The sequence below is a fragment of the Hyla sarda genome, chromosome 3, assembly GCF_029499605.1.
Source record: "Hyla sarda isolate aHylSar1 chromosome 3, aHylSar1.hap1, whole genome shotgun sequence".
NCBI classification, from domain to species: domain Eukaryota; kingdom Metazoa; phylum Chordata; class Amphibia; order Anura; family Hylidae; genus Hyla; species Hyla sarda.
The window spans coordinates 125,496,262-125,509,291 of record NC_079191.1 but is presented as its reverse complement, the minus strand read 5'-3'; positions in this window follow the sequence as shown (position 1 = coordinate 125,509,291).

Genomic DNA, 13,030 nt, shown 5'->3' with positions numbered 1-13,030 from the left:
CGTGTATATTTTTCTGCATGTAGTTATGATTTTTTCCAGAAGTACGACAAAATCAAACCTATATAAGTAGGGTATCATTTTAACAGCGTAGAAACAGAAGCCCCCAAAATTTTCAAAATTGCATTTTTTCTTGAATTTTGTCGCACAATTTATTTTTTCCTTTTCGCCATGGATTTTTTGGTTAAATGACTAATGTCAAGGCAAAGTAGAATTGGTGGCGCAAAAAATAAGCCATAATATGGATGTTTAGGTGCAAAATTGAAAGCGTTATGATTTTTAGAAGGTGATGAGGAAAAAATGAAAATGCAAAAACAGAAAATACCCTGCATCATTAATAGTGTTGAGCGGCATAGGCCATATTCGAATTCACGATATTTCGCAAATATATGGACGAATATTCGTCATATATTCGCTAAATTTGCATATTCGTAATATTCACAGTTTTTTTTCGCATACGCAAGAATTCGCATATGTGAAAATTTACGAACTTTATAGCAAGTATACCAGTGTAACTTGATAGAAGCAGTAGAAGTACAAGTCATACAAGTATCATCTATCAACATGATTCGCAGCCAATTTAAGTATTTTCGCATTACTTTTTTAGTTGTATCTTGTGAATTTATTTTTGATATAGTTGCGCATGAGAAAAACTTCCAAAACTACAACTCCCAGCATGCCCAGACAGCAAACAGCTGTCTCTGCACCTCCAGCTGTTGCATAACTACATCTCCCAGTACATGCTGGGAGTTGTAGTTTTGCAACAGCTGGAGGCACACGGGTTGGAAAATACTGACTAACTGAAGGTTTTTCAACCAGTGTGCCTCCAGCTGTTGCAAAACTACAACTCCCAGAATGCACACACCTGTTACTTTCCCCACATGCTTGAAACAATCCTAAATGTTTTAAGGGTGTCAATAATTTTGTCCAGACCATTTTTGGAGTTTGGTGTGACATTATGTCCAATTTGCTTTTTTTCCTCCCTTTTTTGGTTTAATTCCAATACACACAAATGGAATAAACATGTGTCACTGCAATCCTTTTCTGTGAGAAATACTTAATTTTCTAGAAAAAATACTTCAGGGGTGCCAACATTTACGGCCATTACTGCATGTAATGTTTTTATAGAAACAAATATAACAACAAAGCCTGCATTTATGTTGAAATATAGTATGCAATTCACACATGAAAAATAATTGCTATTGCTAGCATGTTTTCAGCAGAGGTTAGCTATTCTATTGGATTAGAATGTTCCGACATGGAAGACAGACACACTATTCTAAAAAATCAGACTTTACATTAGTCACTGAAACAAATTACTTTGCCATCAATAGCATTTGAAGCAAAGCACACAATTAGAAGACATCTGTCACCGACACCAGAGAAACAAATAACTCAAGAACTGGGCTCTACTGAACTCAATGGAAATATTATGGGCTAATTTATCACCATATGTGCATATGTGTTGAATGCCAAATGCTTTAACTTTCTCTATGAACATAATTAATCAAAAGTGAATTCTGTGCCGTATTCTGTTCCTATCACAGTTTGATATTGCGGAAGAGATGACATGGATTCTGCACCAGATTAGGCACCCACTTTTTTTGCTCTTCATAGCAAACACACAAATCACAGATATGAGACAAAACAATGTGTTTAATGAACATTCTGGCTTCATGAAACCTTTTGATTTATGGATTCAACTAGAGAAAAAAACAGACATGGTCGCACATCCACAACATGCACCTTGATCTAATGCTTCTCAGCAACATTTATTAAACTAACAGCTTGTTAGTGTACTTTATGATCATGAAGTGCAAGCCCACTAGCCATGTCATGGCCACCTGTAAATAGCGGCTCCCTAACATCCCTAGCATAAAATGGCGCAGCAGTGAGTGGCGACCACCATCGCCCCAACACCCGTGCTCACAGGGGGAATGACCCACTGGCAGAGCAGCCCCAATGCCACTCAAACCAGTCCCTGGGCCACGCCTCCCCACAGACACAGCGCTGGGGCGGCAATGGACGCCACACAGCACCCGATCCTGAGCCACTGCCCCACCGGCTCCATCCCTTGATGTCCGCATCGCCGGCGTGGTCCTCCGAGAACGTAGAGCGCAGCACACAGAGCGACTTCCGACTGGGGGTCACGTGATCGGCATGTCCAGAAGAAACTGCAGCCACGCGAGCCACGCCGGAGCGAGGGCACAGTAACTGCTGAAGCTTGAGAAGTGGATAATAGCGGCCCTTTTCATGCTCTAAGACTATAATGTATAATGTGCTCTGTGGTGGGGGCTGAAAGCCCAGTTAGAGCACAATGGCGCTATAGCTTCCTTAATGAAAACGCTTATATGAATGTCGCTTTACATAAAGGATAAATGTCTGGCCATTTAACGGATTGTACGTACTACGCCTCCCCTCTTATAGAGTCAGTGGCAGCAGCAAAGCCGGTGTACAAGCCCCTAGAAACCATCAGTTGGACACGGGAAAGTGAGTGGTACACCATAACACCTGCCTACTCCAAGGAACCCTGCAAGAGGTAGAGTGTTGGCGAACTGTCTGCAGAAATAAAGGTATGAGAACGAACCACACAGCAGTCAGGAGTTGGAAAGTTTGGAGGTGTAAGCAACAGACACTAATGGGTCCCTACATAATGTTTTTGCAGGGGAGCTGGCCACAGCAATATGCCACCTAAACCTAATCAGAGGAAATCTGGCGGGGGCGGAACTGAGATGGCACAGGGCACAAAGATGGATAAATACCTAAAATACATGAAGCAATAAAAACAAGAACTCAAAAATTAATCAACTCAAAGTCACGATACAGAGCAAAGTAGTGGTTCCTGATATACACCCCTCCAAGTTGAAGAGAGCTTGGAAGAACTAGAGAGATATGGCTTGAATCCCCAGGTGTTGAGTTCAATCCTGGCAGGAGTGGATAGTAGTGTTGCTCGCGAATATTCGCAATACGAATTTTATTCGCGAATATCGCATATTCGCGAATTCGCAAATATTCGCGAATATTGCACTATATATTCGTAATTATGAATATTCATTTTTTTTTTCAGTACACATCACAGTGAGCACCCCTCTCTGCTTCCAGCTTGTGTGGTGTAAAGAAGGCTCTAATACTACTGTATGAGACTGGCGTGCGCATTTTCGCATATGCAAAAATTTTCATATGCTAATTTCGGATATGCGAATTTCTGCATATACTAATTTGTGTATGCAAATTTTCGCATATGCAAATGTACGCATATGCATGCCAAAAAATTAAACGTGAATATTACGAATATGCGAATTTAGCAAATATATGATGAATATTCGTCAATATATTCGCGAATATTCGCGAATTCGAATATGGCCTATGCCGCTCAACACTAGTGGATAGATGTATTAAGGCCCTGGAGGACTTAACAGAAAAATTTGGTTCTATGAGCTCAGATGTAGCTCTCATCAGAGAGGACACAAATAAAATTAAAGAGAGAGTAAAACAAATTGAGAAAGCTGTCCCTCGGATTGAGAAAGAAGTGGGGGAAATAAAGAAGGAAAGGTGGGGGTGGGGTGTGGGAGGTTGGGGTGTGTAGGGAGTAAGTGTAGTGAAGGGGTTCATGTCGATGATGTGGATCAACACGTGAAGGGGGGAGGTTATAGGGGGCTTAGTTGGGTGGAGTGGGGGGAAAAAACAGCCGCTTTGTCTCTCCCAATAGAAAAGTGTAGGTTAGGAGGAAAAGAGGAGGTGGAAACTGAATGTCGACGAGGAAGTAAAACAGGATAATAATTTGGAATATAAGGGGGATTAAGTAAAGGGGAAAACATGTTGCAATGTTCTATAGGATTAAAAATTATCTCCCCGCTATAGTTTGCATAATTGAGACTCATCTTACTAAAGATACAGAGAATTTACTTACACGAAGATGGACAAAGGAGACATTCCATTCCACCTTCTCAAATTACTCCTCCGGGATTTCGGTGTTAATACATAGGGGGATGGATATTCAAGTCTTAAGGTATGGAATAGATGGGAGAGAAAGATTGATATTTTTACAAACTATCTGGGAAGGGAGAAAAACGGTCCCCGCATTTGTATATATTCCCCCACCCTTTACAGTTGAAGTTTTTGGGAAATTGATAGAATTTGTTAAAAACATTGATACTTATTGCCTATATGTATTGGGAGATTTAAACGGAGTTATGGACAAAGAACTGGATTGGCAAGGGAGAAAATTACCAGATAGAGAAACCCAATTGAAAGGATGGCGTCTAGAGATGGGTTGGCTTGACGCATGGCGTGAATTACATTCATATGAGAAAGTATACTCATGTTTTAATGCCACGCACAAGACAGCCTCAAGAATAGATTACGTCCTGGTCAATAAAGAGGCAATGGGGGAAATTAGAGAGATTACATATGAACATAGATGCCTGTCAGACCATACAATGATAGTATGCTCAGTATGCAAGAAGGTAAAAGACATAGGAATGGTAAGAAGTAAGTACATTAATCCACACTGGTTGACAATAGAAGAGGTGGTAGATAGAATTAAAGAGGAAATTAATAACTTCTTGGAAATTAATAAAGGCTCGGCGGATTTACTTATTGTTTGGGATACGCAAAAATCCTTCCTTAGAGGAATACTCTGCAGAAATATAGCAAGATTTAAGAGAAAATGTAAACAGAAAGAAACAGAGATGAGGGATAAAATAAAAAAAAAAGTGGAACAGGAATACGGGAATTCTCCCTCTATAGAGAACTGGGAAAAATTAGGGTTAGCGCAGGATTTATATCAGAAAACACTGATGGAAAAGGCACAACATGCGCTTTTTTTCAGAGGTCACAGATCATATGCAGAAACAGCCTAACCAAATACTGACAGGTATGATTAAAAATCAAGAAAATAATAATAAACGTATCTGGCTGGCATTTCCACGAGCCGAACCTGGCAATGGTCGAATGTTCGGCGAGCTTCTTAATGCCCGAAGTTTGGATTGAATCGTTCAACAATTATGACACAGGTTGCACAGCCAGAGTCACCAGGAAGCCCTAGGCTTAGTTCTAGTTAAGTGCACCGCCGTCACCGAAATGGCAAATCAATGGGTTAAAAAAAAAAAACTTTCAAGCTTGTTTGCTTGTACATACCTGTACTAAATTGAAATTATGACAATAAAAATTGCAGAATCATCTGAGTACTTACATTCAGCAATTTCCAACTCTCACATTACTATGGAGTTTGACTCTTTCAGCCTGTTTGTCTGGTAGCTATTCGGCTTTCTGTTTCAATAAGCACTTAAAGTGTGATTAGATTGGAAAAAGTCACAAAGGACAAATGAACAAGAAGGCTGATTTTTATACATTAAATAAAATACCTTTCCACAAAAGCTCTTTGTGATGCAACATAGCAAATTCTATGTACCTGCTTAGCAATGATGTTTCGTGTGGTGGTAAGAAAGTGGTGTGTTAATAGATGCAACAGTCTAAACTGCCTGATGGGAATTAGGCGCTATTCATACTATGTTTATGGGCTACGTCAGGACAATTTGTTTGCTCAGCAAATAAACTTATTTAAATTTGTCCTTATGCCAAAAGAATATCTTTTGGCATCGGTTTGACAAGCTAACCTGTTAGTACTATTAAAAGTATAGTGTATACCAGTGGTGCCCCACCAGGGTGAGTCCGGATGTTGCCAAACTACAACTCCCAGAATACCCGCACAGCTTTTGGCTGTCCAGGCATGCTGGGAGTTGTAGTTTTGCAACAGCTGGAGGCACCCTGGTTGGGAAACACTGGTCTATGCAATACTGAAAAAATGTGTATACATAATAAAAGTACATCACACGGGTGTAAAATGTGCGGAATGTCGAAAAATACCGGCGGATATTCCGCATTCTTAAAAAACCCAGTGGGCAATAGGACCACTCAGACATGTGCCGTCTTATAGATGGCAATGCATTTGCTGCGAGACTTCGCAGAACGAATAGGATGAAACATCTGGCCCTGAAATTCTTCCATGTGAACAGTGCAGCAGAATCCCATTGAAATCAGCAGAATAAGTTCTGCCCGTGTGAACATAGCCTATGGGTTCCCTATTCTGGCTTATTTTAACTCATAAGTTTATGCAGCTATAATACAGCCTTGTTCATGAAGCTCCAGTATGACTGAGTTTATGAGGATCTGCTGAATATTACAATGTACTATCCAATAATGAGGTCAGCAAGGGATCTATCACAATTTCCTGTCTGAGGAAGACATAGGAAATACTCACAGACTAGGTGCCAACATATGACTTCGAGCCAAAGAAGTAAGCAGTGCAGGTGAAAAAAACACAGCAACCGATGCAATGTATACTACAAATGTTTATTCAGAAAAGTAGAAGAAAACATCATACAATGACACAATATGTAATGAAAAAAGTATTCAAGGTAAATTAAAGGGGTATTCCAGGAATTTTTTTTATTTGACTATGCTACAGGGGCTGTAAAGTTAGTGTAGTTCATAATATAGTGTCTGTACCTGTGTGTGATGGTTTTCTCACGATTCTCCTGTGATTTTCACTCCAATATTTATTTTTACCAGCATACAAAATAACTGTTTTCTCAGATTTTTCCCAGGTTGCATTGCTCCCAAGACCTGACTCACTAGTCAGCTGATGACAAGGAGCCTGTCTGCTTCAATGGGTGGAGGGATCACTTGGTGGGAGAGAGATCAATCTGCAACTAATGCAACAGCTGTAGGCACCCTGATTGAAAACCACAGGTCTTTTGAACGGATGAAGCTCATTTATGTTTCAATGGGTGGGGTGGTTGATGTGTAGAAGGGAGGAAAATGGAATTGTGGGATTTATAGTCAAAAAAAGAAAAGTCAAACAGGAAATACCAGTTCACAAAAAGCTAGCCACAGTGTTATGGTAATCTCATGACATAACCATTTATCCCAAAGACAAGTGCAGATCCTTCCTAAGCATGTCCATTACTGTCTGCCAGGTATGTAATAAAATCCCCTTATGGATATATTTAAGGCCAATATATAATCATATAATACACTGCTGAAAAAAATAAAGGGAACCCTAAGATAACACATCCTAGATCTGAATGAGTGAACTAATCATATGAAATACTTTCGTCTTTACATAGTTGAATGTGCTGACAACAAAATCACACAAATTATTTTCTATGGAAATCAAATTTATCAACCCATGGAGGTCTGGATATGGAGTCACATTCAAAATCAAAGTGTAAAACCACACTACAGGCTGATCCAACTTTGATGTAATGTCCTTAAAACAAGTCAAAATGAGGCTCAGTAGTGTGTGTGGCCTCCATGTGCCCGTATGACCTCCTTACAATGCTTGGGCATGCTCCTGATGAGGTGGTAGATGGTCTCCTGAGGGATGTCCTCCTAGACCTGGACTAGAGCATCCACCAACTCCTGGACAGTCTGTGTTGCAACGTGGCATTGGTGGATGGAGCGAGAAATGATGTCCCAGATGTTTTCAATTGGATTCAGGTCTGGGGAACGGGCGACCAGTCCATAGCATCAATGCCTTCTTCTTGCCAGAACTGCTGACACACTCCAGCCACATGAGGTCTAACATTGTCTTGAATTAGAAGGAACCCAGGGCCAACCGCACAAGCGTATGGTCTCACAAGGGGTCTGAGGACCTCATCTCGGTACCTAATGGCAATCAGGCTACCTTTGGCAAGCACATGGAGGGCTATGCAGCCCCCCCAAAGAAATGCCACCCCACACCATTACTGACCCACCGCCAACCCGTTCATGACGGAGGATGTTGCAGGCAGAAGAACATTCTACATGGCGTCTCCAGACTCTGTTATGTCTTTCACACGTGATTAGTGTGAACCTGCTTTTATCTGTGAAGAGCACAGTGCGCCAGTGGCGATTTAGCCAATCTTGGTGTTCTCTGTCAAATGGCAAACATCCTGCAAGGAGTTGGGCTGTAAGCACAACCCCCACCTGTGGACGTCGGGCCCTCATACCACCCTCATGGAGTCTGTTTCTGACCGTTTGAGTGGACACATGCACATTTGTGGCCTGCTGGAGGTCATTTTTCAGGGCTCTGGCAGTGCTCCTCCTGCTCCTCCTTGCACAAAGGCGGAGGTAGAGGTCCTGCTGCTGGGTTGTTGCCCTCCTACGGCCTCCTCCACATCTCCTAATCTACTGGCCTGTCTCCTGGTAGCGCCTCCATGCTCTGCACACTACACTGACAGACATAGCAAACCTTCTTACCCCAGCTCGCATTGTGCCATCCTAAATGAGCTGCACTACCTGAGCCACTTTTGTGGGTTGTAGACTCCACCTCATGCTACAACTAGAGTGAAAGCATCATGGCATCATGGTATAAAAGGCTGAAAAAAAATCCTGGAATACCCCTTTAATGAATTAAATTTAAACATGAAATGCCATATTTTTTACTATTGAGTTCTGTTGAGCCCAATAGTAAAACAACAGTTTCATGCACACATTCATTTCATAGTCATCATTTGTAAGGCCATACATTTGTACAGACAAAATAATGCTGCTGTTTCTGACCATATTTTGGTGAGCATTTTGGGCTGTAAATCACCCAAAATATGGCTAAAATTTAAATAGCAGTTGTCAGCTTGTAGCTTTTGTTGTAGGCCAGAAAACAACACAAATCTGATCAAAAGCAACAGCATCCCGACTCTTTTTGTCGGGTTGTGCGCGCACATTATGTCGCACGGACCGTGCGACAGAATGTGCGACACAAAAAAACCTGCCAGAATCTGAAACACTGGTTTTTGGGAAAAGGGGCGTGTTGCCTGCATTTCATCCAAAATCACTCATCTTTTCTGAAAAACACTCTGAAAATCATGAAAAACACTCTGAAAATTATGTGGGAAGAAAACCCTACACTTTAAAGCATGTATAAAGTTTCCGAAAGCAGAGAAAATTAGTAAATACTATGGGAAAAAAAGGTCAGAACAGTAAAAAAAAAAAAAAATCTACACTGCACTCTTAGTAAATCAGTGCCATTGTGTACACATACCCTAAAACTCAGAGGATTTAAAGGCGCACTCGTGTGGAAAACGATATATTTTTTTATAAATCAACTGGTGCCAGAAAGTTAAACAGATTTCTAAATTACTTCTATATAAAAATATTAATCTTTAATGTGTGTACAACGTTGCCTGACAGCTCTGGCAGCGGATTACCTCCCTAAAATCAAAAGGGTTTGGCAACTGAAATCCAGCATGCCCAATTCTTCTCTGTGCCATCATCATTATATAGTTGACCAGTCCAGCCCAAAATGATGGGTACAGCTGACTTTTCACTAATGTGTAAGGGGGGCCTTTACATTTAACTCCTTAATGACGCAGGATGTATATTTACGTCCTGCGCTTGCTCCTGCAATATAACGTGGGGTCACGCGGTGACCCTGCGTCATGTCGGGTCGGTCCCAGCAGCCATCAATGACCAGGACCCGTAGCTTATACCGGACATCACCGATCGCAGTGATGCCCGGTATTAACCCTTCACACGCGGCGGTTAAAGTTGACCGCCACGTCTGAACTGAAACTGAAAGCATCCCGGCAGCTCAGTCGGGCTGTTCGAGACTGCCAAGGTGAAATCGCGGCATCCCGAACAGCTTGCAGGACACCAGGAGGATCCCTACCTGCCTCTTGCGCGTCCGATCGCCAAATGAGATCCGTGCCTGAGATCCAGGCAGGAGCAGTCGAGCGTCTATAACACTGATCAGTGCCATGTTTATGCATGGCAGTGATCAGTGTAGGAAATATATACATTACAAAAGAATATAAAACTTTGCAAAAGAAAAGTGAAAAAAAAAGTGTTAATAAATGTGATTTAACCCCTTCCCTAATAAAAGTCAGAATCACCCCCCTTTTCTCATAAAAAAAACTATGTAAATAAAAATAAATATAAACATATAACATATATCGTTAATTAAACCGCACGGTCAATGGTGTACACGTAATTATTTATTTAAGTCCCAAATGACGTATTTTTGGTCACTTTTTATACCATTAAAGAATGAATAAAAGCGATCAAAAAGTCAGATAAAAACAAAAATTATACCAATAAAAACTCCAGTACATTGTGCAAATGATTTGCCCTCATACCGCCCCATACGCGGAAAAATAAAAAAGTTATAGGGGTCAGAAGATGACAATTTTAAACGTATTGTCACGATGCCGGCAGGCAGGTAGTGGACCCTCTGTGCCAGAGAGGGATTGGCGTGGACCGTGCTAGTGGACCGGTTCTAAGCCACTACTGGTTTTCACCAGAGCCCGCCGCAAAGCGGGATGGTCTTGCTGCGGCGGTAGTGACCAGGTCGTATCCACTAGCAACGGCTCACCTCTCTGGCTGCTGAAGATAGGCGCGGTACAAGGGAGTAGGCAGAAGCAAGGTCGGACGTAGCAGAAGGTCGGGGCAGGCAGCAAGGATCGTAGTCAGGGGCAACGGCAGAAGGTCTGGAAACACAGGCAAGGAACACACAAGGAACGCTTTCACTGGCACTAAGGCAACAAGATCCGGCAAGGGAGTGCAAGGGAAGTGAGGTAATATAGGGAAGTGCACAGGTGATTACCCTAATTGGAACCACTGCGCCAATCAGCGGCGCAGTGGCCCTTTAAATCGCAGAGACCCGGCGCGCGCGCGCCCTAGGGAGCGGGGCCGCGCGCGCCGGGACAGAACAGACGGGGAGCGAGTCAGGTAGGGGAGCCGGGGTGCGCATCGCGAGCGGGCGCTACCCGCATCGCGAATCGCATCCCGGCTGGCAGCGGGATCGCAGCGCCCCGGGTCAGAGGACGTGACCGGAGCGCTGCAGCGGAGGGAGTGAAGCGAGCGCTCCGGGGAGGAGCGGGGACCCGGAGCGCTCGGCGTAACACGTATAAATTTTCCTGTGTAGTTAGGATTTTTTTCCAGCAGTACGACAAAATCAAACCTACATAAGTAGGGTATCATTTTAATCGTATGGCCCTACAGAATAAAGGGAAGATGTAATTTATACCGAAAAATGTACTGCGTAGAAATGGAAGCCCTCAATATTTACAAAATGGTGTTTTTTCTTCAATTTTGTCGCACAATTATTTTTTTTTCAATTTCATCATAGATTTTGGGGTAAAATGACTGATGTCATTACAAAGTAGTATGGGTGGTGCAAAAAATAAGCCATGATATGGATTTTTAGGTGCAAAATTGAAAGAGTTATGATTTTTTAAAGGTAAGGAGGAAAAATGAAAGTGCAAAAACAGAAAAACCCCTGGTCCTTAAGGGGTTAAGGGGTTAAAGGGGTACTCCGGTGGAAAACTTTATTTTTATTTTTTTAAATCAACTGGCACCAGAAAGTTTAACAGATTTGTAAATTACTTCTATTAAAACATTTTAAACCTTCCAGTTCTTTTTGGATTTCTTTTCTGTCATGACCACAGTGCTCTCTCTGCTGACACCTCTTTCCATGTCAGGAACTGTCCAGAGCAGGAGAATATCCCCATAGCAAATATATGCTCCTGTGGACAGTTTCTAAAATGGACAGAGGTGTCAGCAGAGAGCACTGTGGTTGTGACAGAAAAGAAATTAATTTCCTCAGTAGTATGCAGCCACTAATAAATACTGGAAGGATTAAGATTTTTTAATAGAAGTAATTTATAAATCTGTTTAACTTTCTCGCACCAGTTGATTTAAAAAAATAAAAATAAAAGTTTTCCACCAGAGTACCCCTTTAACAAGGATGTGAAAGATTGATATCATATTATTATAGAACAAATTTGCTTGCAATTATTACTTCTACAAGAGGAACAATCAATTATTTTGTGGGCAATAAACAAAGGGGCAATTACTTTTTAACATGGGGATAGGGTTTGTTGGGCATTTATTTTTATAAATGAAGTAATGGTACAAACAATAAATTATGTGCTTACTGTAGTAACAATGCAATCTCTTTAAAGGACAAGTATCATGGGAAAAAAAAAGGAAGGATAGGGAATAAGTTTTAGATTGCAGGGGGTCCAAGCGCTGGGGCCCCCACGATCTCCTGTTTGGAGCTCTGCCTCTCCTTTACAGTGGCGTGTCACGACCCCGGCCCAAAGCAGGGGCCGCCAAGCACCCTCTATATAGTTCTATGGGAGAGCCAAAGATTGCCGAACTGCTCTCCCATAGAGCTATATGGAGGGGGGGCATGATGCTCCACTGTGAAGGAGAGCTGGGGCTCCAAACAGGAGATTGCAGGGAGCCCCAGCACTCGTTCACAGTGGAGCATCATGCCACCCTCCATATAGCTCTATGGGAGAGCAGTTCGGCAATCTTTGGCTCTCCCATAGAACTATATACTACTGTTTTTCCCATGATACTTGTCCTTTAAGAACAGAAACCATTCAGTCAAATGCTTCACTTTGAACCCCTTTAATTGTTCTTGTTTCATATATATGTCTAACAATGTCACTGTCATTTTGAGAGCAGACTGAAACAAAAGTGCATTTTTGTCTGAAATCTAATTACAATCATTATTGTTACCTCACTTATCTTTATGATCACAGTGTTAAGGTATTGGAGAACAATAACAAAGAGAAGCGAAGTAATGAGTCATTGCTGTTATACCAGACAAGAGTGAAACTACCCTGTTAGGATCTGTCATACTTCTAATAAACATCCTGCATACCAGTTTCTCCAGTATGACCTGAGACAGAAACCATTCGAAGTAGACTAAAACAAGCTATTAGACTGCTCTGTTGTGCCACACGTTTACACTTTACGAAAGAAAACATAATAAAGACTTTATTTTATTTTCAGGCATTATGTTAACTGCAAAAGTAGCATACAGAGTTTTCCAACATATAATTTCCAAGCTAATAGTCTATTACACCGGCGCTATTAGATAATAAAAATACAAAAAAATACCATCCCTGACAAAGGAAATCAGAATTTCAGAAACACGTAGGAGGTTTTTTAGGTTTACATACTGACCTGTAGTGACATCATTAACAGGGTAAACTAGCAAAATACTTTGGAGAGCTTGTGAGGTTGAGATGCTGCCAGC